General features: G+C 41.9%; 2 non-coding genes and 1 pseudogene across 2 annotated transcripts; all 3 read left to right on the top strand.

Moving 5' to 3' along the window:
- The first annotated feature begins 14,718 nt into the window (after positions 1-14,718).
- Positions 14,719-16,492, top strand: LOC149517848 (18S ribosomal RNA; annotated as a pseudogene).
- Positions 16,493-16,783: 291 nt separating this feature from the next.
- On the top strand, positions 16,784-16,939 carry LOC149517847 (5.8S ribosomal RNA). Its single transcript, XR_016344656.1, has one exon. It is a non-coding gene; the product is annotated as a 5.8S ribosomal RNA (ribosomal RNA).
- Positions 16,940-17,171: 232 nt separating this feature from the next.
- On the top strand, positions 17,172-20,545 carry LOC149517846 (25S ribosomal RNA). The gene has a single exon (XR_016344419.1). It is a non-coding gene; the product is annotated as a 25S ribosomal RNA (ribosomal RNA).
- The last annotated feature ends 2,818 nt before the right edge of the window (positions 20,546-23,363 follow it).

Here is a 23,363-nt window from a genome sequence, read left to right as displayed (position 1 = left end):
CTACATGCACGTTAGACTGATGTATTCAATGAGAGGTAATCTTTGAAATTTCATCATGATGGGGATAGATCATTGTAATTATTGGTCTTGAACAAGGAATTCCTAGAAAGTGTGAGTCACTAGTCTCACGTTGACTATGTCTTTACCCTTTGTACACATCACCTATTGCTCTTACTAATTGAATGGTTCGATGAAGTGTTTGGATTATGGCAATGTGGATGGTTCATTGCTCATGATGTTATAAGAAGTCTATTGAACCTTATCATTTAGAGGAAGGAGAAGTCATAACAAGGTTTCTTTAAGTGAACTTGCGGAAATATCATTGTATAAACTTGCTCAATGAACAACCCATAAATACATTAACAAAACACTAAAGGGACGAGGGTGCCTTTGTGCCTTGAGCCCCTTTTGACCCTGGGTATGCATGATGATTGATTTGTTTAGCCTCCCAGGTAGGTGAAATGATCAGTATCATCATTTGTAGCTAAATAACAAACCCCTAGCATGAATCGCACCATGAAATTGAAACAAAAAAGAAAGCATATGCCATCAACATCTTATTCATAGTGTGTGTGCATGTGCCATCAACATGCTAGGCCATTCACCATGAATAGGTATCCTAGCCCCTTGTTGTACACCATGATTGAGCTATAGGTGGGATCGAGTGCGTTTTCATATTTTTACAAAGCCAGTGCCTTTTTTGTGGCTTGTAAATTCATATCAGTGCTCACTAGCATCTGTACATGGGCCTAGCTCATTTCTACCAAACTTGAACACTATGCCTGAGCCTATAGAGTCTTGACCACTACTTGTATGTCATGAGTCAACCTTGTAGAGGGCCAGAACCAGGCATAGGATTTCATGAGCCACCCAAATATAGGGCCATGAGCAGGCATGAGATGTGCCAAAGAGGAGGATAGATCTCATATGCTAGGAAAAAATGTCCCCATTTCAAACATTATAATGGTTCTAGGTAGCACAGCTATAAAATCTTTTAAGCTCTTTAAAAAGGGTGAGCAGTTGGTATATTACTGGGCTACATCATTGGCTAGGATATTGAACTATCCTTGGTTGACTTATATGGAAACATCCATCCAAGTGTCATATGGTTTATTGCTTCATTGAGAGAAAACTTAGTCCATGACATGTGGTATTAGAGCATTGTTGAAAAGTGCTAGAGATGGCTACAAGTGGTGGATTTAATGACTGACAGAGGATCGAGGAGCTTAAGCCATACTGGTTGCCTTTAAACCTCATGTAGTAACTTATGGTTGACTAAGGTAGATTGAGACATCCCAACTGGAGTTGCCTGATACTCTACATAGATTGGGTGAGGAGACCAGAGATGCCTTAAGTGTCATTTAGAGAGAATTTGATAAGCTTAGGGCCCAAATGAGTGTGCTACAAATGGCTATGGCCAGGTCAAGTTCTAGCTCAATAGAGAAAGGGAAAAGGGCCAAACTGTTGGAGCCTTGATGTTACGGGGGGTAAGAGATGCCAAAGAGCTTGCAAACTTCCTATTTGACATAGAAAAATAATTTTGAGATGTACACATAAAATCAAATGAGGATAAGGTTACAATGGCTTCAATGTACCTTGATAGGGATGCCAAGCTATGTTGGCATTCAAAATTTGTAAATGATGAATGCCCTATCAAAATTTGGGTAGATCTTAAGCAAGAGTTGAAAAACCATTCTTTCTTGAGAATGTGAAGTATATGGCCCAAAGGAAGTTTCAAGAATTTGTGCAAATAGGAATGGTACAAGAGTTTGTGAGGAGCTTTCCTACCCTAATGTTGGACATTAAAGACATCTCTAAAAAAGATAAGATGTTTTATTTTCTTAAGGGCCTCAAACCTTGGGGCAAGATAGAATTGCAAACATAAAAGGTGCAAGATGTGGCCATAGTGATGGTTGCCACTAAACATCTTAATGACTGTAACAATGGGCCCTAAAAAAGAAAGAACCTTCCATCAGTTGGTAGTAACTCTAACTTTGGGAATAGGGGAAAGATGGCCAGAATGGACTGACCCTTCTATGGGGGATCAGATAAGAGGCTTCCTAGTCAAGACAATACCCCACCCAAGGTAAAAAATGCATTGAATTTCAAGCTGAAGCAACTGCTAGCTTGCTTCCTATGCCAAGGGCAACAATGGGTGGCTAAATGCCCATATAAAGATGCCCTTAATGCTCTAAGATCCTCTCTAAAAAACCTTTCAAAGTGCCTGAAACTATCAAAAGAGTTAAGGAGGAGCTTGTAAGGATGGGCTCAATATGGTTTCTTAGTGCTCATTGTACCCAACTAAACATGATAAAAAAAAACCTAGGAGAGGTCTGATGTATGTCGACCTAGTACTCAATGGTAAAACCACAAAGGCCATGATAGATACGGGTGCAACTAATACCTTCATCACACCAGAGGAAGCAAAAAGGTGTGGTTTCAAGGTTAATAAGGACTGTTGGCAAATGAAAGTGGTTAACTCACCAACCTTTGCAATTAATGGAAGCTCTAAAAGTGTGATGACTAAGTTGAGGGCATAGGAAGGAAATGTAGATTTCATAGTAGCCCCATACATGACTTTGATGTTGTCCTAGGATTGGACTTCATGATGTTGGCTTAAGTAATCTCAAACCCCATCACTAGTTTTTTATTGTTTTTTGGGGAGTGCTCGCATATTGTGCTAGCCACGATCCTCCCTAAGAGTGGGAAGAAAATGATTTCAGCATATAATTCAAGAAAGAGGTAAAGAGAGGGAAGCCCTTCTATATGGCCATACGAATTTACAATGATGGGATTGAGCTAGAATTGATACTTGATAGGGTGTAGAAAGTATTGAAAGAGTTTGAGAATGTGATGCCAGAGCAATTTCCCAAGGTCTTACCTCTTTGAAGATTGGTAGACCATGAAATTAAGCTTCTCCCAAGAGTTAAGCTACTAGCTAGAGGCCTATATTGTATGGCTCCACGAAAATTGGTTGAATTGAGAAAACAATTAGATGACCCCTTAGAAGCCAAATTCATTAGGCCATTAAAAGCACTATTCGGGGTACCCATGCTATTTCAGAGAAAGCATGATGGAAGTTTGTGGTTATGTGTGGACTATAGGGCCTTGAACAAAGTCACTGTAAGAAACAAATATCCTATTCCTTTTATTATGAATTTGTTTGATCAACTAAGCTAGGCCAAGTACTTATCCAAATTGGACTTGAGATCTGGCTATCATCAAGTTAGAATTGTTGAAGGAGATGAGCCAAAAACCACTTGTGTAATGCAGTATAGTGCATTTGAATTTCTTGTATGCCTTTTGGTTGACTAATGCCCCTGCCACATTTTGTACCTTGATGAATCAGGTGAACCATGACTAACTTGACAAGTTTATGGTCATCTATTTAGATGACATAGTGTTTTATAGTTCTACCATGGAAAAGCACCAAGAGCACCTGTGTCTTGCATTTCAAAGACTATAAGACCATCAACTATATGTTAAAAGGGAGAAATGTGCATTTGCTCAAACCAAGATTCACTTTCTAAGCCAAATTCAAATGGACATAGAAAAAGCTAATGCTATTAAGGAGTGGGCAACACTAAAGAATGTCAGTGAACTCCTATCATTTTTAGGATTAGCCAATAATTATAGGAGATTTATTGATAGGTACTATTGTACAATCACAACTTTCATAAAGCTATTGAAAAAAAAAGTATAAATGGTGTTGGACAAGTGAACATCATGAGGCTTTTGAGGGTTTGGAAAAAACCATGATGAAGGACCCTATCATGGCTCTCCATGACATTGGGAAGCTTTTTAAAGTTCAAATAGATGCATTTGGTTTTACTTTTAGGGGAGTGCTTTTGCAAGAATGGCATCTGATAGTATTTGAAATTTGAGTGAAGCTAAAAGGATATATACGTTTTAAGAGAAAGAACTCCAGGCAGTAATCCATGGTGACATTATTTGTTGGGTTCACAACTTGTAGTTAAGATAGATAATGCAATGGTTAGTCATTTTCTCACCCAACTGAGGCTCAAAGCTAAGCAAGCTAGATGGTAGGAGTTTTTAGCCAAATTTGAATTTTGTTTTAAACACACAGCTAGAAGAACCAATCAAGTGGCAGATGTATTAAGTAGATAAGCAGAGTTGGCTACCCTTAGGAGAATCACCCCTATGGTGGCTAGTAAAATCACAATAGATATTTGCAACCTAATTAAAGATAATCTAAATAAAGACCTATAGGCTAGTGCCATCTTGAAGCTAGTAGAAGGTAAGTCCAAGTACTTTTGGCAAGAAAATGGGGTCTTATTGACCAAGGGTCCTTGGTTGTTTATGTCAAAAGTAGGAGGTCTAAGATAGGTGGTAATGAGGGAATGCCATGACACACCATGGGTAGGTTACCTTGGTTTGCAACATACTTTGGCTTTACTAAAACAAGGCTATTATAGTACTCACATGTGATAAGATAAGATAGACTATATGAAAACTTACTTCATTTGCCAATAGAACAATGTTGAAAAGAAGAGACTAGCAGGCATGCTTGAACCATTACCTGTGCCTACAAAACCATGGGAAAATATCTCTATTGACTTGCCTTCCTAAGGTTGTTGATCTTGGGTCTATCCTAATGGTGATTGACTATTTCTCAAAATAAGCTATGTTCATTCCCGCCCAAAAGTATTACATCATAGAAGATACTGCTCGGCTAGTATTTAAACATGTAATCAAGATTTGGGGCCTCCCTTAAACCATTGTTAGTGACAGGGATCTGACATTCACTTGGCCATTCTGGAGAAAACTTTTCAAGATCTTAGGATCTTAGTTCTACATCTTTTAAAGTTATCACCCTTAAACTAATGGTCAAATCAAACAATTTAATGGGTTGTCAAACGAGACTTAAGACACTTTGTTCAAGCTAATAAAAAGAATTAGCCATCATTGTTGGATGTAGCTCAGCTTTATTTTAATTCCAATAAGTGTTCTTTTGTAAACAAGAGTCCATTTAAAGTGGTCACTGGACAACTACCAGGACTATCGTATACATCCCTTGAGCCATATTGAGGAAAAATCTAGGAGCCTTCAACCTTAGCAAAGAATGGAGACAAAACATAAAAATTGCACAAGCATACTTAGAAAAGGCATTGAAGCACGTGAAAAAGTGGGTAGATAAAGGCCAAAGGGCACAACAATTTAAAGTTGGTGATCTTGTTCTTGTCAGACTAGTGCTTTAACAAAACAAGTTCCTAAGGAAATAGGATCGTAGGTTGGTGCATAAATATGATGGTCCATTTAAGATTCTTTCCAAAGTGGGGAATGCCTCTAACAAAATCAACCTACCAAATTGGGTGAAGGTGTATCCAATGTTCCATATGAGCAACTTAAAGCCCTAACATGTAAACCCCATAGATGCAAGTCACGATGAATCAACCAGGGCTACCATTACCATGAAGCCACCATCAAAACATTGAGTTGAAGAGATTTTAGCTAACATGGTATCCTAAGTATCTCGAAGAATAGTTCATAAATATTTAATGAAGTAAAAGGACTTAGGACCAAAGTAACCTAGTTAGGAGAGATACCATGGCCTTTGAGCATTGCAGCTAAAGATTGAAGAATTTTACGTGAACAAGTAAATGAAGGCATTGATAGAATAGGTGGGGGAAGATGTCATGAGCTAACCTAGTATAGGGCCATTACTGGGCATAAGATGTCATTAGCCACCCATGTATAGGGCCATGATTGAGTATAGGTGCCAAGGGGGATGATAGATCTCATGTGCTAGGAAAAAGTGTCCCTATTTCAAACATTGTAATGGCTTTAGGTAGTATAGCTATAAATTCTCTTAAGCTCTTTAGAGGGAGTGAGTAATCGGTGTATTGTTAGGCTACCACGCTGGCTAAGATATCAAACTAAGCTAATATATGTGAAAGTTTCCATCCAAGTGCTACACGATCTATTACTTCATTGAGTGAAAGCTTAGCCTGTGACACCATACCACTATTTTGGGCTAGTTCTCAATGACCTAGGCCTTTAGTATGCCTTAAGACCTGGTCTCCCTTATTATCAGACCTTGTTTCACTAGAATTAGAATTGCTTTTTGACTCAGATAGAACCTTTAGGCTTAGACTAGCTTACAAACCATGACACATGCATATGTCTTGACCACTATCGAGACATTTTAGCCCTTGGTCTCAGCACATATGTTGACCACCATTGGTATATGCTAGCCCTTGGGGGGTTGTTGCCTTAGACACCATTGCCAGATGTTGGCACTTGGTACAGCATGTATATCATGACCCTCCCACCACTTTTTTATCCCTTCCAAGCCACTTGTCTACCCCTTAAGTGCCATTGACACCTAATGGCACTTGGTGCATGTGTCAGAAGCTCTGACCATAAGCCACACGACGTGTGGCCTTAGATAGGGAATTGACTTTCTATGCCTAAGTAAGCCTACAAAACTCAAGTGCTCAGCATAATTCCAACTTGTAAAGATTATGCTGTAGTATTAGGCTTTCTAGAACCCCTTGAATTTGATCTTCCCATGACTATGTTTAGGAGTGCCTACACTTGGGTTTGACTGTGCTCCCACACCTTAATCATTAGTGCCTAAGCTTGGGTCTGATTGTGTGCCCACACATCACTCACAAGCACCCGCACTTAGGCCTAGCTCAATTTTGTCAAACTTGAACACTGTGCCTGAGCCTCTAGAGTCTTGATCACTACTCATACCACTGTTTTATGCTATTTCCTTATGAGCTAGGCCACCAGTAGGCCTTAAGGTTGGTCCCCCTAGCTATCAGACCCTATCCCACTAAAACTGGAACTGCTCCTTAACTCAAAGAGAACCTTTGGGCCTAGACCAGCTTGTGGACTATGACAAGATGACTCGTTTTCCATTTTTCATAATTTTTAAATTTTTTCATGGTTTAGATTTTTTTAAAAATTTTTTTAGGATTTTTGGCCCCAAATTTGGTATACATGATCCTCGTATTTTTGTTGGCATCTATAAAAAAATTTAGCCAAAAAATATAAATGTAGAAGATTTTGTTGCCATTTGAAAAAACATCCCCATTTTAGACATTTGAATGGCTACTGGTTGCAAACTTGTAAAAGCTCTTATCCTCTTTAAGGGGGTGTGAGTTGTTGAGATTCCTTAGTGGATAAAAGGCCAATATAATGGCTAAAGACCAGCACCCATCACACATCATGTGTGTACACCCCCTGACCCCTCACTCCCAATAATCGGAACCCCTAATACCACCAGCTAAGTTCTTAGATGATGGTGCTGTAGGCAAAAAAATGTGGCACCAGCACATGGCCAAGCCCAGCATGTGCACCATGGCCCAAAATCAAACTTCAACTAAGGCCATGACCATTAATGGCACATGCAAGTGCACGGTTCAGACATATACCTTAACCATCATTGGCACAAGCTGGCCTTTGGTATGAGCACTTTTTGATGATCATCAGCACATGCTAGCCCTTGGTGCTAGCACATGCCTTGACTAGCATCAGTAAAATCTAGACCTGGTGCAAGTGTCATGCCATGGGCAAGTGCGCCAGGCATATCAGGTGCACTAACACATGAGCCAGAGCTTGAAGCCCGTATACCAGGTGTGCTGGCGGGTATTTATGTACAAGGCCTAAGAGACAAGGCCAGTATGCCAGCATAGCTTACAGGCTAGCCCATGAGGCCAAGGCCTGGCCTACAGAATGGCCGTACCATATCTAGAGGGGCCTAAGGTGGGAGATATGGAAGATCTTCTAAAAGCTTACAAGATCAGCAAGAGCCTTCTGGCAGATTTGGTTGACCCTAGAATTCAAGAGTTAGAATCCTAATTGATTGTAATCTTTGTAATTCCTTGATTTTAGCCTTGATTCTAGGGATATTGCCATTAAGTGTAGCTGGAGCCTCAACTATAAATAGAGGGCTACTCCACCCTTATTTGTACACAATCAGACACTTATGTTTCAGTGAATACAAAACATATTCCAGTAATCTATCCTATTTTCCCATTTCTCTCAAACTTGCGCATTCAACATTTTTGATTGTTCTAGTACCCGCACGCTGGTGTTTTAGGTTGACTTAGGCTACAAGGAGGTGATTCCAAGCCTAAGGTCATACGGATTCTGAGTCTAAGGTCAGAGCCTGTGATAGTTGGTATCAAAGCAAGCTTGGTTCTGTGTGTTTTGTTGTTCAGGTTAGATCACAGTCGAGGAGATGGCATCCCAGAGTGACGTTGCTAGCCAATAACTAGAGGCTCAAGAGTAGGGGTATGGAAGAGGCAAAAAGGCCAGTTCGAGAGACATCTGGTCTACCATGGATGATAGGCTGGCCAAGGTGGAGGTGAGCATAGGTGACATGCAAGAGAAGCTTGAGGATGTGAAAACTCACATTGAAGTGCTAGACTTCATGAAGGAGGAGCTCAATGGTGAGTTGCAAGCTGCTCTCAACAAAGGCATGGATGTGATCATCTAAAAGAATGAGACCTTGGAGGCTGTGGTGGAGGCCTTAAGCAAAAGAATGAAGGAGCTCACCAGTGAGCTCATTGCTTGCAAGGCTACCATTGGGAATGGCATGTTTGTTGGAGTGTCTAAGTCCAAGATAGATGTCCCCAAGCCTAAAGAGTTCAAGGGAACTAGGGCAGCCAAGGAAGTAGACAACTACTTATGGGGTATAGAGCAGTATTTCTAGGCCATGGGCATGTAAGACGAGACAATAAAGGTAAGTTCCACTACTATGTATCTCACTGATGTAGCCTTATTGTGGTGGAGGCACAGGTGTGATGATGTTAGGCATGGAAGCACCAAGATTGGAACCTGGGCAGAGTTCTAAAAGGAGTTCAGAGAGCAATTTTACCTAGAGTATGTCGACAATGAGGCACGGGCAAAGTTACGTAGGCTGAAAAGGGGACATAAGGGAGTATGTCTAAAAATTCTTTGAACTAATGCTATAGATATCAAATCTAGGTAAGAAGGATGCCTTATTTGCTTTCATGGATGGGCTAAAGCCGTGGGTGAAGCATGAGCTACAATGGAAGGGAGTTCATGACTTGGCTAAAGCCATGACTATTGCTGAATCCTTGATAGAGTTTAAGCTTCTAAACAAGTTCGAGTCTTTCAAGCCCAAGGGTAAGGGGAGGGATTAGAAGGACTAGAAGAAGCAGTCTAAAGGGAAGGACCATGACTGGGAGTCAAAGGATGGGGACCAAGATTGTTCAACCAAGGATGTCGAGAGAAAGCCATCAGCAGGCAAGTGGAAAACAAGGGGGGACTGAGAGCCACTAGCATGCTACTTATGTGGAGGGAGACACATAGCAGGCAATTAACTACAGAAGGGCAAGCTGGTTACTATAAACAAGGAATCTGATGAGGAGCTGGAGTTAGGGGTAGCAAAGCTTAGGTCATTGGTGCTCAATGCTATCCAAAGTAAGGGAAGCTGCAAGCTAAAGGGCTTAATGTTTACAGATTTGATGGTTACAAGTCAGAAGGTGAGTGCACTAATGGACACAAGTACCTCACATCTTCAGGTAATGGAGCCCAGAAGCTCAAACTAAAGGTGTAGAAAGGGACTGGTACCACTAAAATGGTGAACTCCAAGGAAGTTCCAGTCATTGGAGTAGCGCGGAGAGTGGAGTTCAACTTAGAGATTGGAAAGGCAAAGAGACCATTGAGGTAATACCCCTTGATGACTATGAGTTTGTGATTAGGTTGGATTTCCTTGTTCAGATTAATGCCCTCCTTATGCCTTTTGCCAATTGTATTTACATTCTGGATGTACGGTGCCAATGCCTAGTACCATTGAGGAGAGGGTCTGGAGTTGGGTCACGGGTGGTGTCAGCCATCCAATTTACCAAAGTGGTAAGTAGAGAAAAAGATACCTTCTTGGCAGCCTTGAAGTATGAAGAGCCAAGGGAGAAGGAGATCGAGTCACCCTTGGAGGTGCTAAAGGTGCTAAAGGTGCTGAAGACCTTTAGTGATGTGATGCCCACAAAGCTACCTAGCCAGCTACCACTTAAGAGGGAGGTGGATCATAAGATAGAGCTGGTGTCTGAGGCCAAGCCACCAGCTAGAGCCCCTTATCGAATGTCCTTACCAGAGCTGAAGGAGTTAAGGAAGTAGCTCAAAGAGTTAGTTGATGCTTGTTTCATCAAGCCATCGAAGGCACCATATGGTGCACCAGTTCTATTCCAGCACAAGCACGATGGGTCATTACAGCTATGTATAGACTACTGGGCTTTAAACAAGCTGGCCATCAAGAACAAGTACCCTATCCCACTAATTGCGAACTTGTTCGACCAACTTGGGAGTGCAAGGTGGTTCACCAAACTAGATTTAAGGTCGGGCTACTACCAAGTTAGTATCACAGAGGAAGATGAGCCAAAGGTAGCATGTGTCACTCAGTATAGTTCGTATGAGTTCCTGGTCATGCCATTCAGACTCATGAATGCCCCAGCAACATTCTGCACCCTTATGAATAAGGTATTTCAGTTGTTCCTTGATTGGTTTGTTATGGTTTATTTGGATGACATTGTGATCTATAGCCAAACTTTGAGAGAGCATGTAGACCACTTGAGACAGGTGTTTGAGGTGTTGTGGGTATGCAAGCTATTTGTCAAGAGGGAGAAGTGCTCATTTGCCTAGCAGGAGATCCCATTCCTAGGCCAAATAGTGGGAGGTGGCAGGATACACATGGATGAAGGCAAGGTGAACGCCATCCTGGAGTGGGAACCACTAGCCAAAGTCACTGAGTTGAGGTCATTCCTTAGGTTAGTTAACTACTACAGGCTCTTCATCAAAGGTCACTCAGCAATAGCCATGCCATTGACTGATTTGCTCAAGAAAATGAGAGTATGGAGCGTAGGGTGCTAGGAAGCCTTTGACAGGTTGAAGTAGGCTATGATTGAAGAGCTAGTCTTGGCCTTGCCAGACCATGCCAAGCCATATGAGGTGCATATGAATGCATCAGACTTTACCATATGGGGCGTGTTAATGCAGGAGGGATATCTAGTCGCGTTTGAGACTAGGAAGCTGAATGAGACTAAGCACAAGTACATGGTCTAAGAGAAGGAGATGACTGCAGTGGTGCACTTCTTGCGCACTTGGCATCATTACCTATTGGGGTCAAGGTTCATGGTTAGGACAGACAATGTGGCGACCAGCTACTTCTAGACACAAAAGAAGCTATCCCATAAGCAGGCGAGATGGTAAGATTTTCTTACAAAATTTGATTTCCAAATGGAGTACAAGCTAGGGCAAGCGAACCTGGTGGCAGATGCCCTGAGTAGGAAGGCTAACCATGCTACATTAGCCAACCAGAGGGGTTACTAGTGCCACACATCAAGAAGGGACTTGTGCATGATCCTACAGCCAAGGCTCTTATGAAGTACGCCCAGCAAGGTAAGACTAGGTGGTTTTGGGTGCAATATGGTTTGTTGTACACTAAGGGTAGTAGACTATTTGTGCCACAGTATGGGAAGCTCCACAACGAAGTTTTCCAAGAGTGCCATGATTCAAGGTGGGCTGGACAGCCAGGAGTGAGTTGCACCTTGGTGTTGCTAGAAGATCGGTATTACTGGCCGCTTATGAGGAACGATGTGGAGGCCTATATGAAGACTTGTCTTATGTTTCAACAGGACAAGGTAGAGCTTAAGAAACTAGGTAGTCTCTTAGAGCCATTGCCAGTGCCAGAGCGACCATGGGAAAGTGTTTCTCTGAACTTTATAGTCGGTCTACCAAAGGGAGAGAGGTTTGGAAGCATCATGGTAGTGGTGGACAGGTTTTCCAAGTATGGAATCTTCATTCCAGCAACCAATGAGTGCCCAACCGAGGAGGTAGCTCGATTGTTCCTGAAGAACATGGTTAAGTACTAGGGAGTACTGAAGACCATTGTTAGTGATTGGGATGGGCATTTCACGGGCAAGTTCTAGACTGAGTTGTTCAAGCTATTGAGGTCAGACTTGAACTTTTCCACCAGCATGCATCCGTAGATCGATCGACAAATAGAGCGTATGAATGGACTATTGGATGTCTACCTCAGGCACTATGTGAGTGCCACACAAAAGTACTGGCCAAAGCTGCTAGATGTTGCATAGTTTTCCTACAACTTGCAAAGGAGCGAGGCAATGAACCAGAGCCCATTTAAGGTTATGATAGGTCAACAACCACTAACACCTGGTTCGATTGTTGCAAGTTATACAGGGTCAAATCCAGTAGCATACAAGTTTGCCAAGGCATGGTAGGAGCAAACTGACTTGGCCAGAGTTTGTCTACATAAGGTGGCAAAGAGGTCGAAGAAGTGGGTAGACTAGAATAGGTGGGATGTGCAGTTCCAGGTTGGAGACTTGGTGTTGGTGAAGCTGCATCCCATTGTGCACCACAGTGAGCTGCATAAAGGCCTAGTTCAAAGGTATGAGGGACCTTTTCGAGTAGTCAAAAAGGTAGGCAAGGTTGCCTACAAGCTAGATATGCCACCCAAGTTGAGGGTACACCCGACGGTTCCATGTAAGCATGCTCAAGCCGTTCCATGAGGATGAAGGAAATCCAAGATGGGTAAAGTCAAAATGTGCACCATTGGGAGCAAGGGCCTCATATGAAAAGGAGGTCCACAGCATCATAGCTGATCGAGAGGTGAGATAGAAAAACTATCGACTAAGATAAGAGTACTTGGTGCGTTGGAAGGGACTTCCAGACAGTAAGGCGAGTTGGGAACCAACAAAGGACTTATGGCAATTTAGAGACCAGATCAAGTTGAACCATGTAGAGGACATAATAAGGGCATTACATAATCAGGTGGGAGAGAATGTCATGCCCTGGGCGAGCACGCCAAGCACATCAGGCGCACCAGCATGCGAGCCAGAGGTTAAAGCCCGAACACCAAGCACGCTAGCAGGTATTTGCGTGCAAGGCCTAGGTGACAAGGCCAAATGCCCGCATAGCTTGTAGGCCAGCCCATGAGGCCAAGGCCTGGCCTGTAGAATGTCGGCACCACATCCAAAGGGGCCCAAGGTGGGAGATATGGAGGATCTTCTAAAAGCCTACATGATCAGCAGGAGCCTCCTGGCATATTTGGTTAACCCTAGAATTCAGGAGTTAGAATCTTGATTGATTGTAATCTTTGTAATTCTTTTATTTTAGCCTTGATTCTAGGGATTTGCCATTAAGTGTAGCTGGAGCCTCAACTATAAATAGAGGGCTGCTCCACCCTCATTTGTACACCATCAGACACTTTTGTTTCAGTGAATACAAAGCATATTCCAGCAATCTATCATGTTTTCCCGTTTCTCTCAAACCTGTGCATTTAGCCCTGCCCATTGTTCTAATGCCCGCACGCTGGCGTTTTAGGCTAACTTAGGCTACAATGAGGTGATTCCAAGCCTAAAGCCGCACGAATTCTGAGTCTAAGGTTGGAGCCCATGACACAAGCATATGCTTCGATCAGCATCGATAAAAGATGGCCCTTGATGTGAGTAATTACCTCAACCATCATTAGCACCTACGGATCCTTGGTCCTGGATATGTTTATTTGAAAAAATGTCCCTATTTTAGACATTTTAATGTCTACTGCTAGCATATCTATCAAATCTCTTATGCTTTTTAAAGGGTGGTTGTTTGGGCCCCTTGTCCCCCCACAAAGGGAGTAGGTGTGCGTGATGGACCTATCGTTGTGTTCATCAACAACAATGTCTTTGGAGCAAAATCCAGGCCGTGCATGCCTTTTTGTAGTGTTGTCCAGTGACTGGTTACTTTGGTGACTCACAGGTGCTTATGGCCTCGATTGATTGGTGTGCATACTAAAAGGGCTCAATTGTGCCAAGCTTAAACTTATGCCTATGGTTGATGCTACCTTAGACCCCAAACCAAGTCTCTAAATCTTGCAATACTTCCTTAGGGTGGGGCAAGCAGAAGCTAAGGTCATAGGCTTGGTCTGGCCAAGTCTCTTAGGTATTTGGTAGTCATGGCATCCTTTCTTGTCGACCACAAAAATGCCTTGGCTTGGCCAAGCCCTTGCATGTAGTTGAGGCTACCTAAGACCCCAAGAACAAGTAATTGAATTGAGTAACATCCCTTGTGCAGGTGATAGAGGAGTTTGCATGTGCGGTCCTAGCCAGACCAAGTATTGTGGTGTCATGCCATTGTTATCTGTTCCTTGTATTTTCCCATGCCATGTAGTTGTAGCATGGCCTTGCACATCATTTCCTCCACTCACTCGTTGCATAATTGATTGGGTAGGTTGTGGATCAGTGTGTGTGGATATTGCCAATTGTACATAATGGGCATATAAATAGTGCTATGGTTATGCATGTTAATAGGCTCCATGCTTATTGCATCAAACTATCAACTTGTCATCTTCTTCAATCTCCCCCATGTGGTCATCATACCCTGGGGGTGCAATCAAGATCCTATGCTATGTACCTAAATCGATAAAAACTAGATGTCTTGCCATCCTTTATCCATCTTGTGTCTTTAGGGGCTATGAGCCAGACCTTAATTACGCCCAGTGTCCCAAGTATGCCACCCAAACCTCTATGGCCACATTGGTGCATTGGTATTCAATCGTGCTCTCAAATGTAAAATTTTTTATAGGCATGGCTCTTAACCCTTGTTCATCTAATGCTATGCATTTTACGTGCTTCACACACTTAACGCTTATGCTTTGTTTTGTCTCTCTTTGCCACTCAGTCATTGTGTTGAGGCCCATGTGGTGCCAACATCCTAAAGGAATGTGACTTGGTTGATCTTGCTAGTAGTCATAAGCTTGTCTCAAAGATAAAACCATGCATGTCTAAGTATGAACTAATTTAGGCTGTGTAATTGTGAATGGCTCATTAAATCAAATTATAGTCTACTTAATGGATTTACTACTCGAATAATCATATTAATTCTAGAGCCAATACGTGCAACAAACCCTAATTTCTAGAGGGATGCATTTATTAGATAAAAGGTCGATGAGGGCTTTTCCTATTGCTCTGATGATTCATGATAACTCAACAAATTGCATGGCCTTTGTGCCAGCGATGCATCATTCAAAATTTTCCCTATCAATTTTTGATGGTAGTGGCCTACTATAGCGGTGATGGGTGATGGAAAATTAGGGTTTGATTCTATAAAGGGAGCTTAAGAAATAGCTACCACATCCAAGGAAGGCAGTAGGTGCATAAATTACCCAATCCTAACATGAGGAGGTAGTGACAATAAATAACAATACTAGGCTCTATAAGTCTAGTAATTGAAATGAATATAATCTAAATCCTTTAACAAGGATCCATATGAGGGCAAGTCTTATGCGAACAACCATAGCAATTCTAGCTCCAATAAATATATTTCAATTGTTGCAGTAAAAAAGCTCATAGTTAGAACTAAGGTTGGGTCATCGGTCCATCTCATGGTAAGCACCAATCTACTTGTCCCTACTACAGATGATGCCCTCATTGCCTTAACTAGCCAGGTCATTCCTCTAGTGTTATTCCTTTGAAGAAATTAGAGTGCTTAAAGCAAGCCTACACTTGTATACATTAGCATGGGATAACATTATAGCATTTTGATCCTATTATGTTGGCCTTCGAGATCAGAGTAATGATTAATATGGACAATCGGGGGCATTCATTTTTCATAGTCAAAGGTGGAATTCTTTGATTTATGAAAAATGAACAACTATGAAAGCATTTACCAAGGATGCTTTCATTAATCAAGAATGAATGTTAGGGGCTTGAAGATGATTAGATGCCATTCTAGTCTCTACCATAAATGATGCTGACCAGGGATCAGAGGATGTTATTTTTAAGACTCCGCTAGCACCTTATAAGAAATCAAAGTTTTTGGGTTTTGAGGGGAGTATGGTCACTAAAAGGCACCACCAAGAGTGGAGCATGCAGCTTAATTTGACTCAACATGAGGAAACTTACTAGGTCCAGACATAATATGTATTGACTGATTGAGAGCTCTTTCTTGATTCTATGGGTGGTGGTGCGTGGCTTTTCTTAATTGGTGGAGTGATTTATCTAGTTAATTTTGTTAATAAACAAGACCTCAGCCTGCTAACTAGCTATAAGAAGGTGATCCTTCATGGCCAGCTTCTTAGAGGGACTATGGCCACTTAGGCCAAGGAAGTTTGAAGTAATAATAGGTCTATTATGCCCTTAGATGTTATGGGCCACAAGCATGCTACATTAATGTATTCAACTAATCTATAGCCTTGGCTGACAGGCCTAGGTAATCTTTGAAATTTCATCATGATGGGGATAGATCATTGCAATTATTGGTCTTCAACGAGGAATTCCCAGCAAGTGCGAGTCAATAGCTTGTGTTGACTAAGTCCCTACCTTTTGTACACGCTGCTTGTCACTTTTACCGATTGAATGGTCTAATGAAGTGTTTGGATTATAATGATGTGGACAATTTTCTGCTTGCAATGTCATAAAAAGTCCACTAAACCTTATCATTTAGGGGAAGGAGAAGCCGTAACAAGGTTTCTATAAGTGACCCTAAAGAAGAATCATTGTCAAAACATGTTTAATTAACAACTTGTGAATGCGTTAATGAAACACCAAGGGGGTGAGGGTGCCTCTATGCTCGGAGTCCTTTTTAGCTCTAGGCATGCATGATGGTCAATTTGTTTTGCCTCCTGGGTAGGTGAAATGATCGATATCATCTTTCATGACTAAATAACAAACCCTTGACATGAATCATGCAAAAGAACTAGAATGAAAAAGAGCATATGTGTGATGACCATCCTATTTGCGATATGTTAATAGGCGTTACCATGACTCTTTTTGTCATAAAAAACAAAAATGACTCTTGACAAATGATATCTTGGCTCTTGCATCAATGAAGAACACAGCAAAATGTGATACTTGGTGTGAATTTTAGAATCTCATGAACCATCGCATCTTTGAATGCAAGTTGCACCCCAAGCCATTAGGTTGAGGGCATGCCTGCCTAGGTGTCATGCATCATCACCCCCTCCAACCCCCCACCCATCAGGCTTTGGGTGAGAAGGCAAAAGATGGCATCCCGTGATCTCATCAGTTGTGGTTGGCCCAAAAGTGAGTCCCCAACAATGATAGTGCCATAATCATTGGTGGTAAAGCTTTCAACATGCCTCGTCTCCAGTGATGCACACTCATCATCCATCTAGACCCCATCAGACCCTTTGTGTTGCTTGGTTGATGCTTGCATCATGACCTTAGTTAGGTGGGATTACCTATTGAGTTTAAGCACATTGATAAGTGGAGAAAAAGAAACTTACCAGGATTCACTTAGTAATGATGAGCAAACTGAGTAGAGCCTAGCTTGAGAATTGAGCACCCACGACGTCTGAATTGTAGGTTGGAGAAGCATCCTCAATAGTAGACTATGCTGAACTCCCTTAGAAAGGGGCACCAAGAGGGTGAGAGCCCTATTTGGTTGAGACCATGTCACACCATGAAGCATTGTCTGTGAGTCAGGTTGTTTAAAAATGCAGCCCTAATCGGGTTATAAATTCTGTATGAGGCTAAATACACTTGAGAGATCGATAACGAACAAGTATTGTAAGTGAAAGATGAAAAGGACTTTGGAAAAAGAGTCAAAGAGTGCTTGAAATTATTAGGAAGAAAGCAGATGGGGCTAGTACACACCCTAGTCAAATGTAGAATGGCAAGAGCCAGTCTGTCGATCAGCCAATCTGTCGATCAGCTCGGAGAATGAACCAACTTAGGTCACAGCAGTGGCCCAAGCCCAAGCTTTTGATAAGCTCTTAGAGATATTGTCACCATGATTGTGGAATGCAACACACACCACATTGGTGTAACTTGGTACCCATATGCTCATGACATCAACCTATAGGCTCCCAATATAGCCCATCTTAAAACATGAACTAAGGAGTTTGACATGTGTGTAAGTCAATGGGCTAGAAAACCCATAAGGCATAAGGAAGTTGATTAGTGGGATACCTCATGGGTGCATTACCTACCAACCTTGATCTTTTAAGAAGGGTTTGAGTGTGAGCATGCTTGTCAAGACCTAAAAGATGGTGAACCATACCTGAGCAAGGTGAAGCCAAAGAAAACTTTGATGGAGGCCTACAGTGATATTGATGTTGAAATTGTTCATCTAACTTAGGTATAGGGGCAAAAAACTAATCAAACCATCTAAAAGCTAGTTCCTTTTGAAGTTTCCCTTAGGATAGTTGCACCATTAGTGAGTTCTATACGGTAAAGCTAATGATTATAGGCATTAGGGGTGCAATGCCCTTGACCTATTCTCAAACTTTAAATTGGAAGGATGATGCTACTACTCCATTGAGCCATGCCATGGAATCAATAGCTCTAAGGGGGCCATTTTTGGTAAGCAAAACTAGCAATGTGGGTTGAGCTGAAAGCCAAGTTACAGTGCCTAACTACATGCTAACTTAGAACCCACAAAGGGGTTGGTCAATTAAGATAGCAGGATGGTGGTCATAAAAGTCAAAATCTACTAAAGAGTATATAACAACTCACCTACCAATCAACTAGACCCAAAAATGGATGGTGCTTAAGTATGTGACCTATACTTGGCTGTCGGGGAAAAGACTGGGCCCTGATGAGTGAGAAGGCAAGGCGATCATTGCAAAACCCATGGTATGAGCCTGGGCAGAGCAACCGTCGGTGTAGATCTTGATGGTTGTAACAAATATTCAAATGAGAATTTTAAAGGTTGAAAAAGGGAAAGGTTCCATGTGAATGACACTTGCACATGGGTTAGTTGATCCTAAAAGATGGGGGAAATTCATCTGATAGCATGTCTAGTGTTAGCTTTAAAAGGGAATTGGGTTAAAATTCCTAAACCAGAATGCGGTAGCTAACAACAACATTAAGGAGTTTAGAGACATTGGTTATGGCCTTAAGAAGAGTTATCTTTTCTGTTTAATTGCTTGCCCACCCTAGAAACGATGCAACCAGAGGTAGGGTCTAGTAGCAAGAAGAGCATCGCACATCATGCAATGTCTAGTGCACCCTAATGGCCCTTAAAATCCTAGAAGATCAAGTGCCATTTATGCTTGGTTGTACTCATAATCACATTAGGTCTCCTAGATGAACAGCCTCTAGTTGATGGAATAATGTAGGTAGGGGAAGTCAGCAAAATGGATCTATAAGCTCAAGAAAAAGATTAGCTTTGAAGGTTAGGCATGTGGGTCCTAGTCTTGAACCCATTGACTGTCAATGCACTACTATAGCTGTTCCCATAGTGTGAGTGGGTCATAGCTTGCTAGCTGAAGGATGGACTAGGAATGCCTCCCTTATGGGCTTTCCTCGAGTGATGAACAATCAACTCAGAACTAGTATAGGCAAAGGGAATCCGACTATTTAATTAAAACATAGCATTGTGATGGTCCTTGTAAATGCTTATAGAATATGATTTTTGCCAGTGCTTTTATTGTCAAAGTGAAGAAATTTAACCAAGCACGGGTAAGTGACAGGAGCAACTATGACTCTCTTAAGGTAGCCATATGCCTTGTCATCTAATTAGTAACAAGCATGAATGGATTAACAAGATTCCCACTGTCTCTGTCTACTATCTAGTGAAACCATAGCCAAAGGAATAGGCTTGGTAGATTCTACGGGGAAAGAAGACCCTGTTGAGCTTAACTTTAGTCCAACTTTGTGAAATGACTTAATAAGTGTAGGATAAGTGACAACCCTTAGGTGAAATTGAAATACCACAACTTTTAATGTTATTTTACTTATTCCATGTATCAGAGGTGGGGTATGACTTTCGGACCTAAGGCCAACCTCAATTGGTTGATCCTGGCAAAAAACATTGTTAGGTGGGGAGTTTAGTTGGGGTAGCACATATGTTAAAAGATAATGCAAGTGTCCTAAGATGAGCTCAATAAGAATTGAAATCTCATATGAAATAAAAGGGTAAAAGCTCATTTGATTATTATTTACAGTATGAATATCAATGATGAAAGCATGGCCTATCAATCTGTTAGACCTTCAAAATTTCAAGCTAAAGGTGTAAAAAAAGTTACCTTAAGGATAACTGGCTTGTGGTAACCAATCGTTCATAGTGACATGGCTTTTTCATCCTTTGATGTAAGCTTTTCCTATCATTATGAAGCAAAATTCACCATGTGTTTGATTTTTCACCCACCAATGGGGAATGTGAGCTTAGTTTAGACCATCATGAGATAAGGTAGTTTTACCCTACTGATGGCAGTGTCGTAATAGTAATTCAACCTAGTGTGAGAGGAACCATTGATTCTCACAATTGGTAATCGCACATGGTTGAAAAGTTGGTGGCGTGAAGCTACCATGCGCTAGATTATGACTAAATGCCTTTATGTCAAAACCTAGGCTAGAAGTGATGCATGCACCTGTTGCCTAATTGCTGACCTGCAATAGGGGTCGATGCCCTCTAAGGGTATATGTCATAGGTGTAGCCCTTGCAATAGACAAGCCGTATGGGCTTTCTTAGAGCTCAATTCCAACCAAGTGATGGGTAGAATCCTTTGTAGATAACTTAAATATGTGATGGGTATTATTGCCTCATATGCCATTAGTAGATGCTAGCCCCTTGGTATAGGATGTTGCCTTGGACATCATTGCTAAATGCTGGCACTTGGTGCAAGCACTTGCTTCAACCATTATTGGTGCAAGTGGGCCCTTGGTACGGGTTGTTGCCTTAGACAACTTTTTAGTAGATGTTGGCACTTGGTGCAGCATGTGTACCATAAACCTCCCACTCAAGATACTTGTCTGCCTCCCGATCGCCATAGGCACCAAATGACACTCAATCCATATGTCATGGTCTTTGATCTTGCCAAACTTTGAACGACCTTGGATAGGGGATTGACTTTGTCTGCCTAAGTCAGCCTACAAAACTCAAGTGCTCAACACAATTCTAGCTTGTCAAAGATTGTGTTGTAAAACTAGGCCTTTCATAAGCCCATAAATCTAATCCTCTTGATACTGTGTTCAAGCGTGCCCACACCTGGGTTTGATCGTGCACTTGCACATCGATCATTAGGGCCTGCACATGGGTCTGTCTATGTGCCGGCACCTTCATCATCAATGCCCACACTTCGGTCTGATTGTGTGCTTAAGAATCACTCACCAGTGCCAGTACCTAGGCCTAGCTCAGTTCTGCCAAACCTGAACACCATGCTTGAGCCTCTAGAGTCTTGATCACTGCCATACCATTATTCTAGGCTAGTTCCTTATGACCTGGGCCTCCAGTAGGGCTCAAAGCTTAGTCACTCTGGCTAACCCTATCCTACTAAAACTAGAACTATTCCTCAACTCAGAGAGAACCCATGTGCTAGGACCTGCTTGCAGATTGTGATCATCCACATGCCTCGACCACTATCAGGACATGTTGGCCCTTGGTCTTGACACATGCTTTGACCACCATCAGCACATGCTAGCCCTTTGTGCGGATAGTTTCTTTGAACATCATTGGCACATGCTAGGCTGCACACCATGTGTGGGTATAAACAAGGGCCCTTCCCCACATTTGTAGTTAACAAAAGATGTAACAAGAGAAAAGTAAGAGGAACCAAGTCATAGACTTAGCCATATTAGAGACTTAAGGTAGACATTAGAGTCATTGTATGGTCATTGAGCAATTGAACATAGCATCAAGTAAATAGAAAAACAATTGCTTTAACGCTCTTTTTTAGATTTCTACTAAGCTCCTTGGAAGCCAATGGAATGCATGGCACAAGTGTTCAGAAAAGAGTTAGAAAAGAGGTTGACTTATATCCATGGATGGTAGTTTCTAGCCTATGGCTGCATGGGTGCTAGGCTTAGGCCTCTAGCCCATGACAATTGGTATCAAAATAGGTTTTGACCAAGGGGGATTAGAACTTTTGTTATGACCAGTGTTGATGCGAGTTTGAGTTGTACAAGCAACATGTGTGCTAATGTGCTACTTATGATGATTGCTTGCATGTGAGGTTGCATAGTGTTGGCATTGTTGGTTGTTAGAGCCAAGAGTAGGGCATAAGGACACTTGAGGGCTCATAAGGATGTGTGGGAGATCCTTACTTCTAGCTTCACATTTATGGTTAAGTGAACAGGTTATGTGCATTAGGGCCACCCACTTATGTGTAAAGAGAGAAAGGCTAGTTCAAAGGAGAGACTGTCAACCATGAAAACCTATTTGAAGACACTAAGGATCATATGCAAGTGCTAGACTCAATATGGGAGGAGTCCAAAAAGGGGTAAAAACCATGGGTAATAATAGAGTAAAGTGGTAGGGTATGGAACTTAAAGTAAGAGTATTGCCATTGTTGAGTTGGTGGTCGAGGCTGAGTGCACTAAGTCTCCACAGCCCAACAGTAAAAGTTAAGCCCAAGGGCAAGGGCTTGAGTTGAAGAGATAAGAATAGTAGTTCTTCAAGGGAAAAAGAGGCCAATGAAGAACCACAGCATCGAAAGGCAAGGACCAACGGTTTGGTCCAGGATAAAGGTACAGTGACCATGTCTTTTAACTGCTTATTATGCTTAGGACCATATATGGCCAATAAACAGCCAAAGTGGAAGAAGCCTGGAGCCATTGTAAGGACTTAGAGAGAGTGCAATGGCAAAAGTTACAATGGCAATTAAGCCGAGAAGAAGGGATCTCTTAGGCTCCTGATGAAGGTAAGGTAAGTGTGGTCGAAGAAAGTGTAATGGCCTAGCTGTGAGCATTGCACACCCTGCATCAATGTGCCCTATACGTCTCGAAGGGCCCATTAAGTGTGAGAAGAGGGTAAAGACCCTATGGTGCAAAGGAAAGGGTAATGGCACATCGAACATAGAAGTGCTACACTTTTCAACATGCCAGGATTTGTGAAAGCCTACATGACATGAGTGCTACATGTCCCAAAAGGTCCATTGAGTGTGGGGAGAGGGTAATGGCATGTCACTAGCTAAGGCATTGCATGCTTTGACAAGCATGGTTTCATAAGAACCACATTGGGATCACAATCAGAGCAAAGGATAACTATGAAGGTTTATTGAGAACCATCATGTAACAATAACCAAAATATGCCAAAAACCATCAAAATAAGAATGGGACATCAATCCAGCATGCACATATAGTGAAAGAATAAGATCCCTTAGTAATGAGGGTGTTACTAGAATGAATAGGGGAGAATTTCATGGTCTGTATGCAAGTCCTAAGCTAAGAGGGTTAAGATATGTAGCTTGTTTGAGTTGGTATGGGTGAAGGACCAAGAAAGATCAAGACCAAGGTCCTTAAAGCACATATGAGGCTCAAATGTGTGGACCAGGGCCTAAGCTAAGGTACAAAAGCATGGCAAGGTGAGCAACCTAGTGTCGAGAATGGGGATTTCTCATTGGAAAGATCTAAAATGGCCTAAAAGAGTGGCACTGGCAAATAAGCACAACAGGTTCTAGATTAGCC

The sequence above is a fragment of the Durio zibethinus genome, chromosome 8 (genome assembly GCF_047325235.1).
Source record: "Durio zibethinus cultivar Kanyao isolate XHJ-2024 chromosome 8, ASM4732523v1, whole genome shotgun sequence".
Classification (NCBI taxonomy): domain Eukaryota; kingdom Viridiplantae; phylum Streptophyta; class Magnoliopsida; order Malvales; family Malvaceae; genus Durio; species Durio zibethinus.
This window is presented reverse-complemented; position numbering and strand designations above follow the sequence as displayed.